Source organism: Lithobates pipiens, unplaced genomic scaffold, assembly GCF_037356315.1.
Source record: "Lithobates pipiens isolate NorthernLeopardFrog02 unplaced genomic scaffold, aLitPip1_a1.2 Scaffold_16, whole genome shotgun sequence".
In the NCBI taxonomy this organism is placed as follows: domain Eukaryota; kingdom Metazoa; phylum Chordata; class Amphibia; order Anura; family Ranidae; genus Lithobates; species Lithobates pipiens.
In genome coordinates, this window is record NW_027507748.1 from 155,502,672 (window position 1) to 155,521,413 (window position 18,742).

Genomic DNA, 18,742 nt, shown 5'->3' on the forward strand with positions numbered 1-18,742 from the left:
TTATATTGAATATGGTTTAACGTTTTTCTAAGGGTATGTGAAAGTGATTTACAGTAAAGGTATAAGGGCAGCTGCGGTATACGTTTTTCTGCCAATCCGTACTGCTGGACGCTGAGTCCTGACTTCTCACCCAACCCCCCCCTGCTCCTCTCCAGTGTGTGCAAACCACAGCATATTGTGGAAGAAGCTGCTTCTGCAGATAACGTGTATCTGTAGCAGCTTCTACACACAAGTGCTGACTGTCATTGTAAAACTCCCCAGTTTTGTACGCCTCGCTGTTCCCTACATATTGGTGTCACTTGCTCCTCAGACCCTTGAGAAATGGTTTGCACGCTTTTCTAGTGATGTGTTTTTTTTTTTTTTTTGTTTGTTTTTTACATGGTCTCAACTTGGATAGAATGAAACTGCATGTCTAGGCAAAATGAGAGGCTTAAAAGGTGGAGGGTGGAAGTGGCTGGCAGTTTTTAGACTTTGGATAAGCTGCAAGAGTTTGGTAATCCATAAAAGTATGTGTGGGGACCAGATGGACATGTCTTGTAGATCTGGTTGGGCAATGGCGCTATCGGCTTGCTCCTAATCTACTGTCTTCTTTTTTTTTTTTTTTTTTTTTTTTTGTCACTGACATACAGGAAATATAATTGACTTGATACTGTGGCCTGTGTAGGTGTTGTGTAATGTGCCAAGTGTGTTTGATGCTATTGGCTAATACCAGACTACAAACGGGATTATGCACAGGAAAACTAGTAATCCTTGTTTGTTAGAGGAGCAATTTTCAGATGACTTCCTGTTAATTTTTCTTTTACTTCTACCAACATGTCAAGCTGTTTTTCACTGCGTCTTTCTCGGCCTCTTTTTGTGTAAGACTTCACTTGCGACACCCACAGCGCTCTTCACAGACATTTACTTTGCAATGTACGGCATATGGGTGGGACCAAGTATAGTTCCTCTATCTGTGGTTGGTGACGTGGCTATTGCGAGATGCTTAAAAGGGTAAGCTGGCCAGCCTGTAATCCTTTCTACCCATCGGTCCTTGGTGGTGGCAGTATGTGAGCAGTGAAGTCGCACGAAAACCAGTATCTACAGAAATTACCCAGAGCAAGAGATGCCTACAGTAAGTACACAGATGGTGGTGTAAGATTTAGACACTTTAACTTACTATCATTTAGAAAAATTTTATTTTTTAAAACCTAGAGTTTATTTTACATGGGTTATTTTATTTTTTATTTTCCTGCAGTTTCCTTGAAATAAAAACAGAATTCATTTTAATTACCGATCTTTTAAAGGTTGCATTTGATGAAACCTTTCCAATCATTCTCAGTAGTTCCTTTATTGAAATGATAGTTTGGCCATTTGCTGTAAACTGTTCAGTACTGTCTGATACTTTAGTTTGCAACTAACAAGTATTCAGGGGTATCCACCTCCTTTCTCTGTCCAAGCAAGTCACTGGGAAAAAGAGTAGACACCCCTGAAAGCTTGTTCAAATTTTGTAACTCTGGAAACTTTTTTTATTTTATTTTATTTTTTTCCTTTAACAGGCCGTGCTCAACTGTGTTTTGCAAGTACATTTAATATGGCTGCAATCACCTTGAGCTGTATGGTACTGAATTCCTAAAAAAAAAGTAATGCTAGATTAGTTTTTCTTTGAGATAGATCTATCTATATATAATTTTTTTTAATATTTTATCAATCTCTATATCAATTTTTTTATTTTTTTCATATCAATACTGTTCTCCTCAATTCTATGCTGCATCAAGACATACATTTTTTTTTTTTATTATTATTTTTTTTTTTTGTGTCCAGTCCATCAGTCAACACAAAGTTTACAAGGTACATTTAAATGTCTAAAGGCCTATTATCTACACATCAATTTTAGTCCCTGGCATATAAAATTTGGTGTCCATGTAACCGTTACTTAAAGACACACTTATTTTAAATCTACTGCAACAGTAAGCACATTGGTGTCCTCCTCCATTCTACTACACCTGAGTGCTGGTCCTCATAGCACAGTAGATTGTCAGAACTGTTTCCTAACCCCCTCATCTATACTCTCTGGCCCATAATTTTGTGTATTGTAAACTGTAGTCTAATCTGCCAAAATGTTATCAAACATTAAAGGCCCCTCAAACACACCAAATTGGGGAAAAAAGTAGCTACTGCGTGGCCTAAATAAAAGGTTCTATGCCTCCTAGTAACTGTCTGGGTTGGAAGACTGTGGGGTTGATTTACTAAAGGCAAATCCACTCTGCACTACGAGTGCTCTTGGAAGTGCAGTCGCTGTAAATCTTGCATGTTCTCCGATCTACAGTCAGGGCCACTTGTAGTGCAAAGTGGATTTGCCTTTAGTAAATAAGCCCCCCCCCCCGGTATTGTGCCTAGGGGCTGCTTGCAGTTAAGTTACTGTTGCAGCACTGACTGCAGTTTGACTTAAGTACATGAGTGCAAAGCCAAGTGTTAGCTTAAAGGGCACCTGGCAAATATAATGCACTGTATTTATTTGCCTGAGCAAAAGACACCTAATGTATACCGGGTGTCGTTTTTGGATGGCTCATATTTTTTTTTATATAAAGAAAAACTCAAGGTTTATAGAACCCACAAATATACAAAAAGTGTTTTCAAAGTTAATCTAGGCTTTAATAACATGAAAATGTCGGTTCTGTTTCACATGAAGAAAAATGCACGCCCTTTGCAGTTTGTTCCATATTAGTTCCCGATATATCTGAGTTTGCAAATGCAAAGTTCCACTTGTGTTTCTCCTGCTGCCTTCCATATGATGAAATGCAGTTACTTGTTACTTGAGCACCAGTTCCTGGCATTTTGCATTCTTGTAAGATACAAGTTCTGTGAAAAGTGAACACTTGTATGAATCCAAAAAAAGCAGAAGTGAAACCCAGTTTGGCGGGAGGTGGTGATCTTTATAACTGATACACTGAGACAGTTTGTCCTCAGTAATGGGGGTGCAGGCTAACAGACTGCAGATAGGATTATTGGTGCATGTCACTGAAGGAACATCTAATTCATCTGTTCAGGAAGTTCAGAGCCGTTGAAGATGACACCTGGAAGTTTAGCTGTGGTTTCAAGAACTGGAGGTATCTGACCTGTTTTGGAAATGCTGCACCTGCTTTGCAGTGGGAAAGGGTTTTGCTTTAAGTTTTCATCTATAATATAGTCTGTACTTAACTGTATCCATAATTCATGATCTACAGTATTGTGAGACTGTATCCATTTATTTTGAATTGCTGACTGCTTGATGACAATGATTCTTACTGCTTGACTTCTAGATCTTCTTTACACCAATAGTATGTCATGTCATCAAATAGGTTGCTGTATGAGTTGCTATGGACTGGAAACTTAAAACGAAATCATCCCCCCCCCCCGCCCCCAAGACTTTGTTCTTTCAAATATAACAGTGGTGGTATAAGCTTTGTTTTCTACCAACACTTCATTTATTTTCTGATTTGCAAATGCCGGCTTGTATTAGTCTTTAACTTGTTTTAAAATTTATCATTTAAAAACGTTAACTTACCATCTTCTAAAAGTTTTAATTGTAAGATTTGCTTTTTATAGTGTATCTTATAAAAATGTTAGGGTGTTCTTTCTTTAAAAAAAAAAAAAAAAATTCTAAATGCAGTTGTGTGGTATGCTACATGTAAGCTGTGTATTTAAATATAGTCTATAACTTTTATAGACTAAAAATTCTAAATGCAGTTGTGTGGTATGCTACATGTAAGCTGTGTATTTAAATATAGTCTATAACTTTTATTGGTGAAAAGTAATAACTGTTACCAACAGGCTACAACAGGCTACAACACATCTGTAACTTCTGACATTTAAAGGCCTGTCGCAGAAATAAAAGGAAGTGCAAATAGACATTGCTAGATCTAGAATATTCTTCCCCTTTCTCATAATATAAGCATTTAGAAATGTTACGAAACTGAATATTGTCTACAGGTAGCAGATCTAGTATCTGAAAGGCCTGGCAATATGAGATGTGTGCATAGGAGGATTTTCTGTAATACTGAGAACCAGGCCAAAAAACTGTTGGAAGGAAGTTCTTCTTAATTCAGTACTGTATACAGTAACAGAGATGGGAATAAAAAAAAATAGGTAATTCTGGCTTTCATGTTATAACCTGCCATACTGCTGTAAAATATCAAAATGTCACTATAGAAAGAGAAAATCATTTTGTAAGAAAGGCCTGTTAAATCCCAGTACTGCTGCTCGTAGTTACAAGATCATGGAATTTTGGTAAATTACTAAAAAATAAAAGGGAACATGGTGGTTCTGACTTTTTCATAGCTGAATCAGTGATTGCTATAAACCATCCACTCAAATGTTTTACTATAGAAGGAATATTTTGGATTGTAGCATTTCCCAACTCCTGTAAAACATAACTTCTGCTGTATAACTTCATACACGTAGATGCTATTCCAACTAATTGCTTTAAGACTACTTTTACACACAGTCTTGTGTGTTTCAATATTCATTTTAAGCCATCCCTGGTAAGTTTGATCATTTTACATGTTGATAAATTATAAAGAGGTTGCTATTTACAGCTAATTGGTGCATTGATCATATTCAGAATTTAATTTTAAATGAATTTGCAGGATCATGTTAGATGCTTTTGGAATTTGGGCCAATGAGTAGCATTGCTTTGAAACATACCATTGGACATACAAATGTGGTTCCTAATGCAGTGCAGAGGAGAATTGCTATGGTGTGGGCCTATGTGTAGTTTGTACACAAATAAAATGGGTCTCCAGTCTCTTTATAGTAATATATTCTGGTTTTAATGTTGCATTCTTTTAATCTATAGGAGCTGTTTAATCAGATGTCCATAAGTCTTGCAAAAAGTCATGAGGAATGTGTCCAGTGTAGGCTGTACTCCCTGGCTGAGACTTTTGTATCCCACACTCAAAATCTAGATCAGCTGTGGCCATATGTGTTTAAAAATATAATTTATCTCTAGAGCATCTCTGCAATTTTAAAGTCAACATCTCCATTTTATTTTGCTGTGAGCAATACAGCTTAGCAATTCTGCAGAGTCCCAGCACACAGGCTAATTTAATGTACTTTGTCCTAACTTCACTATGTTGAGCTGTGTTAAGAGGCATTCCTGACAAGACCTATCAATTCACCCATGTGAAAGGACCCTGATGCTTTGTGATGAAAGATAAAACAACCAAGAAAAAAAAATCAATACAAATCTTATCTGATAAGGCATTTGTGTGTTTGAAACTTTACAATATCTGTCTTTTTTTGTCTTATTTTCTTTCCCAGATATTTAACAACCTTGTGAAAAGTACCAGCAAGCATGTTAGTGGTTCACATACAGTTTACAGTTTCAGCTGGTAAGTATTCACCAGATCTAGGAATAACTTGTCTTTTTAATATAGACTTCGGACTTCGGATCTGCTCAGGAAAAAAGATTCACCCACAGCCTCGATCCTGGGAATACAGTGCAGCCATCCATAAAGTAGAAAGCACTACTAGACAGCACTGAACGCTGTAGTGTTTCCTACTTTATGGATGAGTGTACTGGGCGCTACGAGACATCACCCTCCTAAAACAGAAATGCAGTGCACCATGAAGAAAAATTTTCTGTATAGTATATTACCTGTTTTTGTCTTTATTCAAGTTGTTGACCTCTGGCTCTGCAGCTTTCCTAGCTTCTACTCTTTGCGTGTCATGGTGGAGAACAAAGTTATTTTTTATGTAATGTGCTAGAAAAGCCTCTCTTGAGAACTAGCCTAGTATGCAATTACTGAGTGTACAGTTTGTATTGCTCTCCATCAGTCATTTCATATTGCAGGTGTGTATCCTATTCTACAGGGCAATGAAAACCATTTATATTTTTAATTAATAAATCCATAATAAATGTAAGTAGGAATGGTGGTGTTGACTCTAACTAAGTACTAATGTCTACACGCATTCCCGATGAAATGTTGTTCCTTCCCGCAAACCCTTTCAGTTATAGGTCAAGTGTCTCAACACCTTCCCAATTAGAATATGATTCCTTATACCGTATACTTAGATTTGCAATGTCGCCAGAAATTGTTGGTATTGATTGCACACTAAAAAGCTATAATCCTAATTTTTCTATTGTCACCCAACCAGATTAGAACACTTGGGTAAAGCGACTATAGCAAAAATAGGGGCTATGCGGCTAATTTACTAAAGGCAAACTATTTACGAAGGATTTTTCCCAAGAGCTTAGTGAATGAGGTGAAGCTTTGCTGACTTCCATGATGCAAAAATTGTATTTTTTATTTGGAAGGTCACTCGTTATGACCCTGGTAATTTTTGGGTGCCAGCAGTCTTTCATACTAGCTGCATTGTAATTTAAAAATTGTGATTACAGTTCTAATGTATATTGTCTAGTAAATGCAAACCTTATTTTACCTTTTTTGGTTGGTGACAAATGAGTATGAAATGTGATTTTCTGAAATTGTAGATTTAGCTTTGTGAGTAAACAACGGTCCTTTGTAAAATATTTTACATGTGGGTTTGTTCCAGACATGTCAATTTGCCTGTTTGGAACATGACTGTTTATATGTATATACTGTATTTATACATTTTGAAAATTATTCAGAGGTTGACAAGCAGTGAAGACACGAATGGATGGAAGATCTGACATACAGTGCAGTTACCCATAAAGTAGAAAGCACTACTAGACAGGACTGAAAGCTGTAGTGTTTCCTACTTTATGGATGAGTGTACTGGGCGCTACGAGACATCACCTGGACACACTGGAGCCTGAAGATGATATACTTCTATTTTATTACATTTGGTGTGCTTTTTTTCACTAGATTTAAATTGCGATTTATGTTTTCCTAATAAACGGTTATATTCTGTATTTTCTGCATCTAAAATAAACCTTTTTTCAATGATGAAATTGTATGTCTTAATTTATATATTGCAGTATTGACCTCCTTATTCTCCCACAGGAAGGGCATTAAGATGATAAGCATAAGACTTTCTCCTTCATAACCATGTTACTGTCACTTATTATCCTATGCAATTCATTTTGCAGCTTAATCTGGTTATTCCTAGTATCCTGTAGTGAGGAAGTATAAAAGCTGCTTTTGCTGACCTCTTCTCAAAATACTTCTTTTTTTTTTTTTTTTTTCTCTCTAATGCATTTGATACTATCCAAGTCACTGACCCAGAACAAGTTTGCATGTGCTTTTTCCAGGTCAGTCACTCATATTTTCAAAAGGAAGTTGGCAATGACCATCCCCATTATATTACTACTCCTATTACTATAGTTGTCACTTGGGGACCTTTCACACTGATGTGTTTTTGCTGTGCTTTTGTGCAGCTTCAAGCGGATCAAAAATGCCATAATTCTCTTTAGATCCAGTAGCACTCTTCACATCAGTGCCTGTCAGGTGCGGTGTATTTTGGAAAGTCCTGCATCTTTGGTGCTCTGTTTCAAAAGCACAACAAAAGTTTACCTCTTATTGAAATCAATGGGAAACCCATAAAAAAAAAAATGAACCGCAGTTGTGTTTCGTACGCTTTTGAGTCCTATGTCCATGTTTCACAGGAGTTGGGCAACCAGAAAGCACCAGAAACGCATTTAAAAAGTGACATGTGTTTTTCAGTGCACCAGTGTGAAAGGGCCCGACTTGGTGGAATAAGTCATTTGTTAAGTCAGCAGCTACAAAAAGTGTAGCTGCTGACTTTTAATAAACAGCCACTCATCTGTCCAGCGGTGTAGTTGCCACAGTCATGTCCTCCCTCAGTGGCAGCACAGGCATCTCTACTATGGGCACCCAACTGTGACAACTTTCGGCTTCACAGCCAGGTGCCCACTGCACATGCACTAGCGGTTCTGCGGTCTGTGACTGGCCCCGAAGTCTTCTAGGACCTGTAATATGTCCCACAAAAATTCAGGAGAGTGGGAGCAAGTACCTGTCAAATTCGGGTACCTGCGCTCTCTCCCCCCCCCCCCCCCCCCCCCCCCCACCCCTGAAAAGCTCTTTCACAAATAGGAGCTGGGGAGGAGGCCTTAAAGCAGAAGTTCCACTTTTGGGTGGCACGCCGCTTTAAGCTTCCTTCACGTCTGTACATTCTGTTGCATTACTGCATGCACATTTAACATTTGGCATGTCATAGGTTGAATAAAAAAAAAAAAAAAAAAAAAAAGACCTGCCTTTTTAACAAGTTTGCGTTTTGCGATAAGGCAGTCGGTTTATTTAGAAGGGGGGGGGGGGGGGGGTATGGCCATGCGCTTCAGGGTAGGTCCATCAGCACTTGCTGTACCTATGGATTGGCATGGTATTTTCAATGAATGGCATCAGTGTACCACACAATGCAGTGCTTTAGGAGAGTGCATTACTGCAACGCATTACGATGAGCATGTTATCAAAGCAAAATGCATATATTTTCACCACTGTTTAAAGGGCTCCTGTGGTCACTGATGGATATATGGAGGATGACTGTGCTACAATTTTCTAGATAACGGTCTCCTGGCTTAAGCGTTTACCAAATAGTAAAACATGTAGCTAATGCAGTCTGAGCTCCTGATCCTCACTTTTGCTTCAGTTCAGTGAATGTTTGAAACTAGTGGATAAAAAAAGCTAGGTAATTAACATTTAAGAATAAGAAATACCCAATGGTAGCCTATATATTTCTGTGCAGCTTTTAGTTTAAAGATCTAAACCATTTGAAACTATTAAAATGCCTATTGGTGCCCTAGAAGGAGGTTAGGAGTGCCTTTTTAAAGCCCTAAATATCCAGGGGGTACACATGCTCATTTTTAAACTCGCCCATAAATATAAGTGTCCTTATAACTGATGAAGATTTGAAAAATAAAGGGATTCATTTACTAAAACTGAGTGCAAAATCTGGTGCAGCTGTGCATGACAACCAATCTGCTTCTAACGTCAGCTTGTTCAATTAAACTTTGACAAAAAAAAAAAAAAAACTGGAAGCAAATTGGTTTCTTTGCAGAGCTGCACCTGATTTTTGCACTCCCCAGTTTTAGTAAATCAACTCAACAGTATCTACATTTTGGGACTACTGGGGCATTCCTACAATCGTACACAAACCATTCATTGGAAATTACAATATAATATATGTAGTGTTCAATAACCTTTCATTCATAACCATTTTTAACTAATTTTACTACCGTTAACTGAAATCTGATTGTTTGGTGTGGTGGCTTACTACACTTCGCACATCATCATTGCCCTCTGCAGTGGCTAACTAATAAAAGGATAAATTAAACTTTTGTAACATGTTGCACACATTCATGGTGTAACATGGTTACAGATGCACCAGCCTCCGCATCTCCCCGATAACCACCAACTGTGACATTACACCCACGATCTGCTAATTGTGGGTGCAATGCTTTACAGGCTCCTAAACGATAAATTTACATTATTTTTTTCCTGCAAAAAAAGTACATTTATTTTTTTGTAAAGGTGAACTTGTCTTTTAAGTTTGAGTGAGGCACCAAAAGTAGACTTCTGAATATTCTAATGACAAATGGCAGAGTAATGTGTGTGTGTGTGTGTGTGTGTGTATGTGTATATATATATATATATATTCTCCTTCTCTATGGGTATAAGGGTTTTGACTTCCCCTAATAAAAGTGTTTATAGAAGGCATTCTATGGTCATCTTTAGCGCAAGCTAGGCTTACTAACACTGTAATGCCCTATTCGCAGCCCTGCAAATTCGTGCAACCCAACTCATGGTATACAATCATGAAAAAAAAATCTTGCACTCCATGGAAATTTACTTTTTTGTAACATATTTGAACAGGCAAACACAAGATATTTACTCAAACAATGCATACAAATGTTATTTACTTGAGAAAAAAGCCTTTATAATGATTTATTCAATAAAAATATTAGATGTAACGATTCTGTACAAAAGTACGTACACCCTTGGCATCAAAAGCTTAAATTGCCCCCTGTAGCAGAAATTACTTTTCATAGGCATTTTGTAAAACTGCCCAGCAGTCTGACATTGACACGGTGTTTCTGACCATTTCCTTCTTTGGAAGATATTTGTGGGTTTCCTTTAAAGAATTGCGTTTTCAAAATCCCTCTAATGTCAATTGGAATCAAATCGGGGCTTTGGGTAGGATAGTCCATAAACCTCTATTTCTTCTGTTTGGGTCTTTCCTTGGTGGATCTTCTTTTGCGCTTCTGCTCATTGTTTGGAAAAACTCGCTTCTGGTTAAACATCAGCTTTTGAACCGATGATCTCACATTCTCATTAAGCACACTTTGATGCAGAAGGTATAACTGACTCAATGGGGTGATTTACTAAAGGTAAATAGACTGCACTTTGCAAGTGCAGTTGCACTCTCTTTCCCAGGGCTTAGTGAATGTGGTGTGTTTGAAAAGGAAATCGTTTACGTAGGTATACCAGGATGAGAAAGGCATGCTTAGAAGTCATGAATTGAAACCAAATTCTGATGTACAGTATTGCTTTTTACTTCAAAGATGTTGAAAGGGCATGTTCTCAGGGTGTTCCCCTGTAACAGATGGAAACTATACCACATGCAAACTTCATTTTTCACTGTTGCTTGGGAGCAAGGTGGGTGGTTCTAAACAAACACAATTGAGCTATTTAAGTATAATGAAAGCAACAATATATAAGGAGCTTCCGGTATCACACAAAAATAAAAACTCACCAATACAAAGCACAAAAATCTGGTAATATACCAAAAATATCTTTATTCACAAAACTATTCCCCAAAAATCCCACAGCTAAAAACAATTAAAGCGATAAGCATTTTCTACCCATCCTGGGAGGAACCAATTAATAGAAATATAAACTTAATATTGATGATCAAAAGACTACTGAAATTAAATAAAAATTTAATTAATTAAAGCCCTCAACATAGCAGGTAATGTTGAGTGCAAAACTGTGAAATGTTTACCAAAAATGATGAACTCTTCAGCAAAGATTAGCACTAAAACACCAATATATAGATTACAATGAAAAGTGTTATAAACCCACTGCATTATAATCAAGCAAAGACTAACTTAAAAAAAAACAGCAACGATGGCCTAATGAATGCAAGGCATGCATCATAGTTCGCTTGTACATATAGCAAAGTCCCGGGATGGGAATGAACTGGACATCAATGAGCTATTTTACCTCTCAAGTTGTATTTGGGTCTAACTAATGCAGTTATATTAAAGGACAAGGTCAACTTTATAGCATTTTCTATAACAAGCTGAAATATGTGAGGAGTATGCATTAAAATGGGTTCTAAAGCCAAAATGTTTTTTTTTTTTACCTTAATACATTTCTTGTATTAAGGTAAAAATCATTTTATGGCTTTCTTTCCTTCCTTTTCCCTGTGTGAAGGGGAAGAGAGGGGAGAATAGACCCAGAGCTGTGTACGGCTGATTCTCTTCTCCCCTCTCTTTCTCTACACAGGGACTCAGGCAGCAGTAGGAACCATTGGCTCTTGCTGCTGTCACTCAAATGCAATGAGAGGGAAGTGGTGGGTGTGGCTAAGCATAGCTTGGGATCGAGCATGCACTGTGTGCCCCATCACAAGTGGCTTGCTATGGGGGCACACGAAGAAGAGGAGGAGCCAAGATCGCCAAAGGGGGCCCCACAGGAAGAGGAGGTTTGAGGCCACTTTGTGCAATACCACTGCACAGAGCATGTAAGTATAACATGTTTTTTTTTTTTCAAAAAAATACCTTTAGTAAAGTAGGGTTCACAGCAGCTCACAGCAGGAGTCTGGTGCGTCTCCATTCACCGTTTCAGGTCCAATGTCAGCCTAAGGCTGGGTTCACTCTATTGTGAATTGGATGCAGTTTTTCTCCGCATCCAATTTGCATCTCAGGAGATTGTGACCGGATATGGAGCCGGTGCGAATTGCACAAGAGACCTGTGCATATTTTGGTCAGTTTCAGGTCCAAATTCAGCCAACAAAAATTGTGTTGAATTCGGACCTGAAACGAATGGAAATGCACCAAACTCCTGCTGTGAGCCACTGCTTCTCTAGTGTGAACCAGCCTAACACTTTAAAGGCCCGTATATCGGACTTTTTGACAACAAACATGCAAATGAGGTTTTTCTAAAGCCCCATACACACTATCAGATTTTCTGCTGATTTTTTCCTTCAGATTTACCAAAACCATATAATATGAGGTCAAACCTTAGGCGTTTCAATTTGTATGCAATCAGGCAGGCCCTTGCACTACATGGTTTTGGTAAATCTGAAGGAAAAAATCAGCAGAAAATCTGATAGTGTGTATGGGGCTTAAGGCAACATCCGACCGTGTGTATGCTCCATCAGACAAACTTTTTCAGTTTTCACCGGACTTTTGTTGGCTGTGCGAATGGACAGACATTTTGACAACATAAGTCTGATGGAGCAAAGTCCGATCGTGTGTACACAAAACCATTGGACTTTTGTACAAAGTACAAACACGCATGCTCAGAACCAATGCAAAAGATCAAACAACAATACAGAAGTTGACCGAAGGGTGACGCCGGAGTAATTGAACGTCCTCTTTTGAAGTGTCGTTAGTACTTTGAAACGTCACTACGTTCGTGTTTGTTGCCTAAAAAGTCTGATCGCGTGTATGCAATCCAAATTTACGGCCAACGCCCTTTGTACAAAAGTCCACGGGAAATTTTATACAAAGTCCGATTGTGTGTATGAGGCTTTAGAAGCATGTCGGCTTGAAACATGGTCATTAGAATCGTATTGCTTTTTTAGAGCAGTTCTCAAATAGTGCCTCTCAACATCATAATATGCCCTTTCTAAAAGCCTTCTCTTGATTGTAGACATGACAGTACCCTACTTTACTGCATTATTTGGTACTCTACCAGCTGTGAGGGATGCATGCACACATATCTCATATCTCTGATCTGACAGCAATAGCGTCAATTTATTCTATTCTGGGAAACTATAGAATATTAATTACCGCTTAATCCAAGGGAAAACATCGGAGTACCTTGCTTATATTTTCAAACCTGGCACTAAAAGATATGAATTTCTGGTTTAAAAAATATGAATTACAAAATGATTGGATAGGATTGGATAGGAGTCTGCCTATAGTTTATTGGCTGCAATTTTATAAAATATCTTTTGTATGCATCTTTGCATTTTCTTGAGCCTTTTATTACAGGAAATGAATGTTAATATTAAGAAAACTATTAAAAAAAAATCAGTTGTTCTGGTAAAAAAAAAAAAAAAAAAAAGTGCACATAGTTTCATAGTATTTTATAGACTCAAAAGACCTCAGACACATACGTGGTTAATTGTTAGATGTCTAAGATCCTGACCCAGAGCAGCTAAAAAATATAATAATAGCATAAGCAATATGCTATGTAGGTCATCGTTTTGCCTACCTCAGCTAGAGGGGAAACTTTGATGTCTAACCAGAGTTCTTCTTGCAGCTGAAAATATATATACAATGCTTAGACATCAGAATACTAAAAGAGAAAGATGGGAGTGGACACAACAATCCAAGGCTGAGGCTGTACTGCAAGATTTTTATCATTTGCTAGCAAGTGATTTAGCCCCTTGCTGAAAAATGCCTTAAAGTGAAAGTTCACCCAAAATCGAACTAACTAAATCTACTTGCAGCCACATTCTAAAACAAATTGATCTGACCCTGTAAAAAATAAATCTCTATATATACCTTTTCTGAAACCGATCCGGTCTGGTCTCCAGCAGAGGAAGCTGTGTGCAGGAGAGAACCGACATCGACTGTGAAGTGGGGTCACCCATACAGTTAGTATTGGGATTCTGTTGTCAGCTGCCTCTCCTGCACATGCCCACATAGTAAAGCCTCCGCTGACAGCTCAGGATGAGACCAAACCAGAGCAGCTGCAGAACAAGTAAGTACAGTGATTTCTTCTTTACAGGGCTAGATAGATTTGTTTTAGAATGTGGCTGCGAGTAGGTTTAGAGCTTGTTAGGATATGGCTGAACATCTACTTTAACCACTTACTGACCAGCCGCCGCAAATTGCTGTAGCTGTACGGCGGCTCGCGGGTCGGGTATTACCCATTCTGACAGGTGACATGATTGGGAACAGTGATCTCTGTCATGTTCCAGTAAGCCCATCCCCCCTACTGTTAGAACACACCCAGGTAATGCACTAAATCCCTTGATCGCCCCTTAATGTTAGCACCTTACCTTGCCTGTGACATGTACGCAGTAATCAGTGGCTATTTATAGCATTGATCGGTGTACAAATGTCACTGGTCCCAAAAAAGTGTAAAAAGTGTTCGATCTATCTACCGCAATGTTGCAGTCCCCCTAAAAAATTGCTGATCGCTGCCATAACTAGTAAAAATAATAAAAATGCCATAAATCTATCCCCTATTTTGTAAACGCTATAACTTTTGCAAAAAAAAAAAAAAAACATTTAATATACACCTATTGAAATTTTGTTTTTACTAAAAATATGTAGAATAATATATATCAGCATGAATACATTTTTTTTTGGTATATGTATTATAGCAAAAAGTAAAAGAAATAGGTTTTTTTTGTCACTCTTTGTTGGTATATATAGCGCAAAAAATAAAAACCGCAGAGGTGATCAAATACAACCAAAAAAAAAGCTCTATTTGTGGGGAAAAAGGACATCAATTTTGTTTGGGTACAATGTTGCAAGACTATCAGTTAAAGCGACACAGTGCCGTATAGCAAAAAATGGCCTGGTCATTAAGGGGGCAAATCCCTCCAGGGCTGAAGTGGTTAACTGAAATCAATTTATTGCTCATGAAACAACAGTCAGCAAGCAGTTATATCTGATTATGGTGGTAATACATGCTTTGATTTTATTATCCAATTGATGTGCGATTTAGTCAAAATGATCAAATCAGCAAATAATTAAAAAGTGATAAATTCCCTTTTATTTAGACTCAATTTAGATTGAATTTGATCAAACTAAGTTGATCGGCCTGAACAGAAAATGATTGATAATTTACAACTGTACCTTCCAACTATCAATCAAAATCCACTTCCTTGTGTGTGTCATATCGATCATTTGGGCTGTTAAATATAGATCAGTTTTTCCTATTGGGAGAAATCGATAGAAAAATAGATCAATCATTTATCAATGCTTGTATGGCTGCCATAACAAAATATTAAAGGAAGCCTAAATTATTAGAAATACGTGAGGCTGGCTTCTGAAAATACTAGTTGCTTAAGGCTTCCCAAGGGCTATTCCAAAACTTTGCATGATTGCTGTAAAAAAATTAAATAATGTCACATCCTGAAACAAAAAAAAAAAAGAGTCCTGGCTATTAGGATCCCAAACCAGTGCAGCAGCATCCTCTTGCAAGATTTGAAGGGGGACGTCCCCCTGTCCAAAGCAGAAGCTGGGTGTGAGGTGAGTACATTTTGTAAATACAAGCACTTTTTAAATCTGCAGCTTTTATTAAAATAATTCTTGGCCTGAAACTAGAAGCACTATGCTGAACACTTTACTCCTCGTTTATTGCACCTATAACAGGAATATTAGAAGCAAGGAGCTCATCCTTACACCTTTTATGAAGTCGATGTGATGCTATTAACTGAACCAAATAAAGTCAATTTTTATTGTTGCTTCTTACAGGCCCATAGCCCTTTTAAATATAGACCTTAAGATTCCAACCAAGATGCTAGCCACCAGACTCAGAACTATGCTCCACCTTCTGATTTCCTCAGATCAAACAGGCTTCATGTCCCAAAAAGCAACTGACATTAATCTCAGGAGAGTTTTCATTCATACCCAACTTGGCTCAGATGACTGGTGGGGGAGTTCTGGTGTTTATGGATCTGGAGAAAGCCTTCAATTGCGTAGATTGAACTAATATGAGGGTAGTTTGCAACAAATTATTTTTGGGACCCTTTTTCTCCAGTGGGATGACCAAATGTATGATCAACCTGTGATTGCCATTAAAGAAATTGGTGAGGTTTCTGTTTTTTCTGTATACAGAGGCACCAGACAAGGTTGCCCCTTGTCCCCAGGGCTATTAGCCATAATCATGGAGTCCATAGCCTTGGCTTTACGAATGTCTTCTATGGTTCAAGGCATCCAGGTGGGCAGCGCTGAAGAAAAGATAGCTTTCTATGCTGCTGATCTGGTGGTGTTTTTCAATGACTCGGGGGCTGCCTTGTTGGCTGTGCTATTAATTTTAATTACTTTTTCCACCTTCTCGGTTTTGAGGGTAAATTTGAATAAATCCAAAATCTTGCCTTTATGTGCTTCTATTCCCACTTTGAGTACTCCCACTGGTGATTCCCTCTAATAAGTAGATAAAGTCAAATACCCTAGCATTGTCATTTCAAATTCAGTTTCTGACTTTATCTCTCTTTATATTTCTCCCTGGGGAAGCCTCAATTTTTTTAGTAATTGGGAAAATTAATCTTGATAAAGTTAAACTTTTTCCCCTTTTCTGTATGTTTTTTGGAATTCCCCGGTGTAGATCCCCACCTCCTTCTTCTGGCAGAGAGGCACTCAAAGGATCAGGCTGCCGGGATTGCAACAGCTGTGGTGGCAGGAGGGCCTGGCAGTACCCAATTTTTATAACTATTTTGTTGCTGGCCAATTGGTTTTTGTTGGCTAACAACACCCTTGCTTGATAATGCTGTGTTGTTTTTAGAGGCGACTGTTGTTGGTTCTTATGATGCCTTATTTCACTTGGTCTATAGAGGAACGAAAGTCCCACATGTGCCGACGTGCTTCATCTGCTATGTTATTAGGGTCTGGGGCGTTGCCCATGGGTTGGTGACTAGAGGGTCCCCTTCTATTTCTCCTCATACTCCACTGTGAAAAAACACAAATTTACCTCCCACTCTACGTGCCTGGAAGGCTGGTCTAGCATGTGAAAATTACCTGAAGTTAGCCGTGTCACCGCTACCCCCTGTGGTTTAATCTTTCCTTGCCCCACCTCTATATGATACATGATCAAGTATAAAATCAAGACAGCCTCTCAAGTACTAATACACTGCTCCTTGATTTCTCTAACACAGCTAACACAGCTTTCTTTTCAATGCACTAATGCGCTACTAAAGGCAAATCTCCTTTGCACAGCACTTGGAAGTGCAATCGCCGTAGATCTGAGGGGGACATGCAAGGAAAATAAAAAACAGCATTTCTACTTGCACATGATTGGATGATAAAATCTGCAGCGCTTCCCCTCATTTCAGAGCTTCCCCTCAGATCTACAGCAATCTACAGCGATTGCACTTTCAAGTGCACTTGCAGTGCAAAGTGGATTTGCCTTTAGTAAATAACCCCCATGTCCCTACTAATTACTTTTTCCATTACATGCAGCTCTCCCATGCTTTTTTTGGAATCAGTTTCCACAAGCTTCACTTATGGTTGATATGTCTGTTTAGAGCATGTGATTCGAACAGATTGTGCTGAAAAACCTACCTAACATTTATATGCCCACCTCTCCTCTCTTTGCCTGCTATTGAGGGACTCTGGACCGGATGGCTGTGGGATATCACAGATTTAGATATTGATGATTGGTAGGATTATTGGGATCTTCCTTTCCATACCTTGGTCTCCATGCAGAATCGACCCATATAATTTAAAATAGTAGACAGGACCTACTACACTCCATATAGGCTCCATAGGATGAACCCATCGCATCCACTTTTCCCTCATCACCAGGTTCTGGGGAGAGGTATTGGCCTTCATTGCCACTATGGCAGTCTGCTTGTTAGGACTGATGAAAAATGTAATCCCCACAGTAGCCAAAAGAACTCTGGTTAGCCTACTCCTTTTCTACGCCAGACAGGCCATTACAATGCAGTGGAAAAAGTCTGTCCCCCACCCCAGCTTACCAGTATATAGGGATATTTACCTTAATAGGGGTTGCCCCAAGATATACGATAAGGTATGGTCCATGGAAGCCTCTGCAATTTCTACTGTATAATGTTTACTGTTATGTGTTGATCGCATACACAAGTTTTTCCGACATAGGGACATGCTCCCAACTCATGCATGCATATTGTATTCCTGCTATGTCTATATATATTGCCGCGAGCCACACCTCAGTTTTGTGGGGACAAGGCTCTTGCTCGTTTTACAAATATTGTAACATGTCATATTTTTGAAGGCCCTGTGTGGGTCCTCACCTTTGTGTTGAGTTGTTTTGGTTTGACTGTCTATTTGGCAAATGATTCAATAAACAGATAAAAAAAAAAAAAAAAAAAAAGTACTTTAATTCTATACTTATCCTGATTCTGTTGTATGGACCAGATGTGGAATTAAAGCGGGGTTCCACCCTAAAGTGGAACTCTTGCTCATCGGAACCCTCCCCCCTCTGGTGTCACAGTTGGCACCTTTCAGGGGGAGGGGGTGAAGATACCTGTATAAGACAGGTATTTGCACCCACTTCCAGGCATAGACTCCCACGGGAGTCTATGCTGTTTCCTGTCCCAGCGCGCTGTCTGCTGGGACACACACGGGTCCCATCGACAGCGCGGACCATTCCCATTGCGCTGCGCCACTTGCGCATGCGCAGTAGGGAACCGGGAAGTGAAGCCGCAACGCTTCACTTCCTGATTCCCTCACCTAGAATGGCGGCGGCAGCAGCCGAGAGCCGAGCAATAGATCGGCCTCGGCTGCCGACATCGCTGGAACCCGGGACAGGTGAGTGTCCATTTATTAAAAGTCAGCAGCTGCAGTATTTATAGCTGCTGGCTTTTAATATTTTTGTTTCCAGTGGAATCCCTCTTTAAGAAGCTTCAGGATGTTGTCAGAAATGGAGTCTTGTTGTCCAATGATGGGCTCCTTATACTA

At 38.9% G+C, this 18,742-nt stretch overlaps 1 long non-coding RNA gene across 1 annotated transcript; it reads left to right on the forward strand.

Annotated features, from left to right (window-relative positions):
* Positions 1-675: 675 nt before the first annotated feature.
* Positions 676-6,892, forward strand: LOC143982183 (uncharacterized). Its single transcript, XR_013274412.1, has 2 exons — positions 676-1,111; positions 5,278-6,892. It is a non-coding gene; the product is annotated as an uncharacterized LOC143982183 (long non-coding RNA).
* Positions 6,893-18,742: the final 11,850 nt, after the last annotated feature.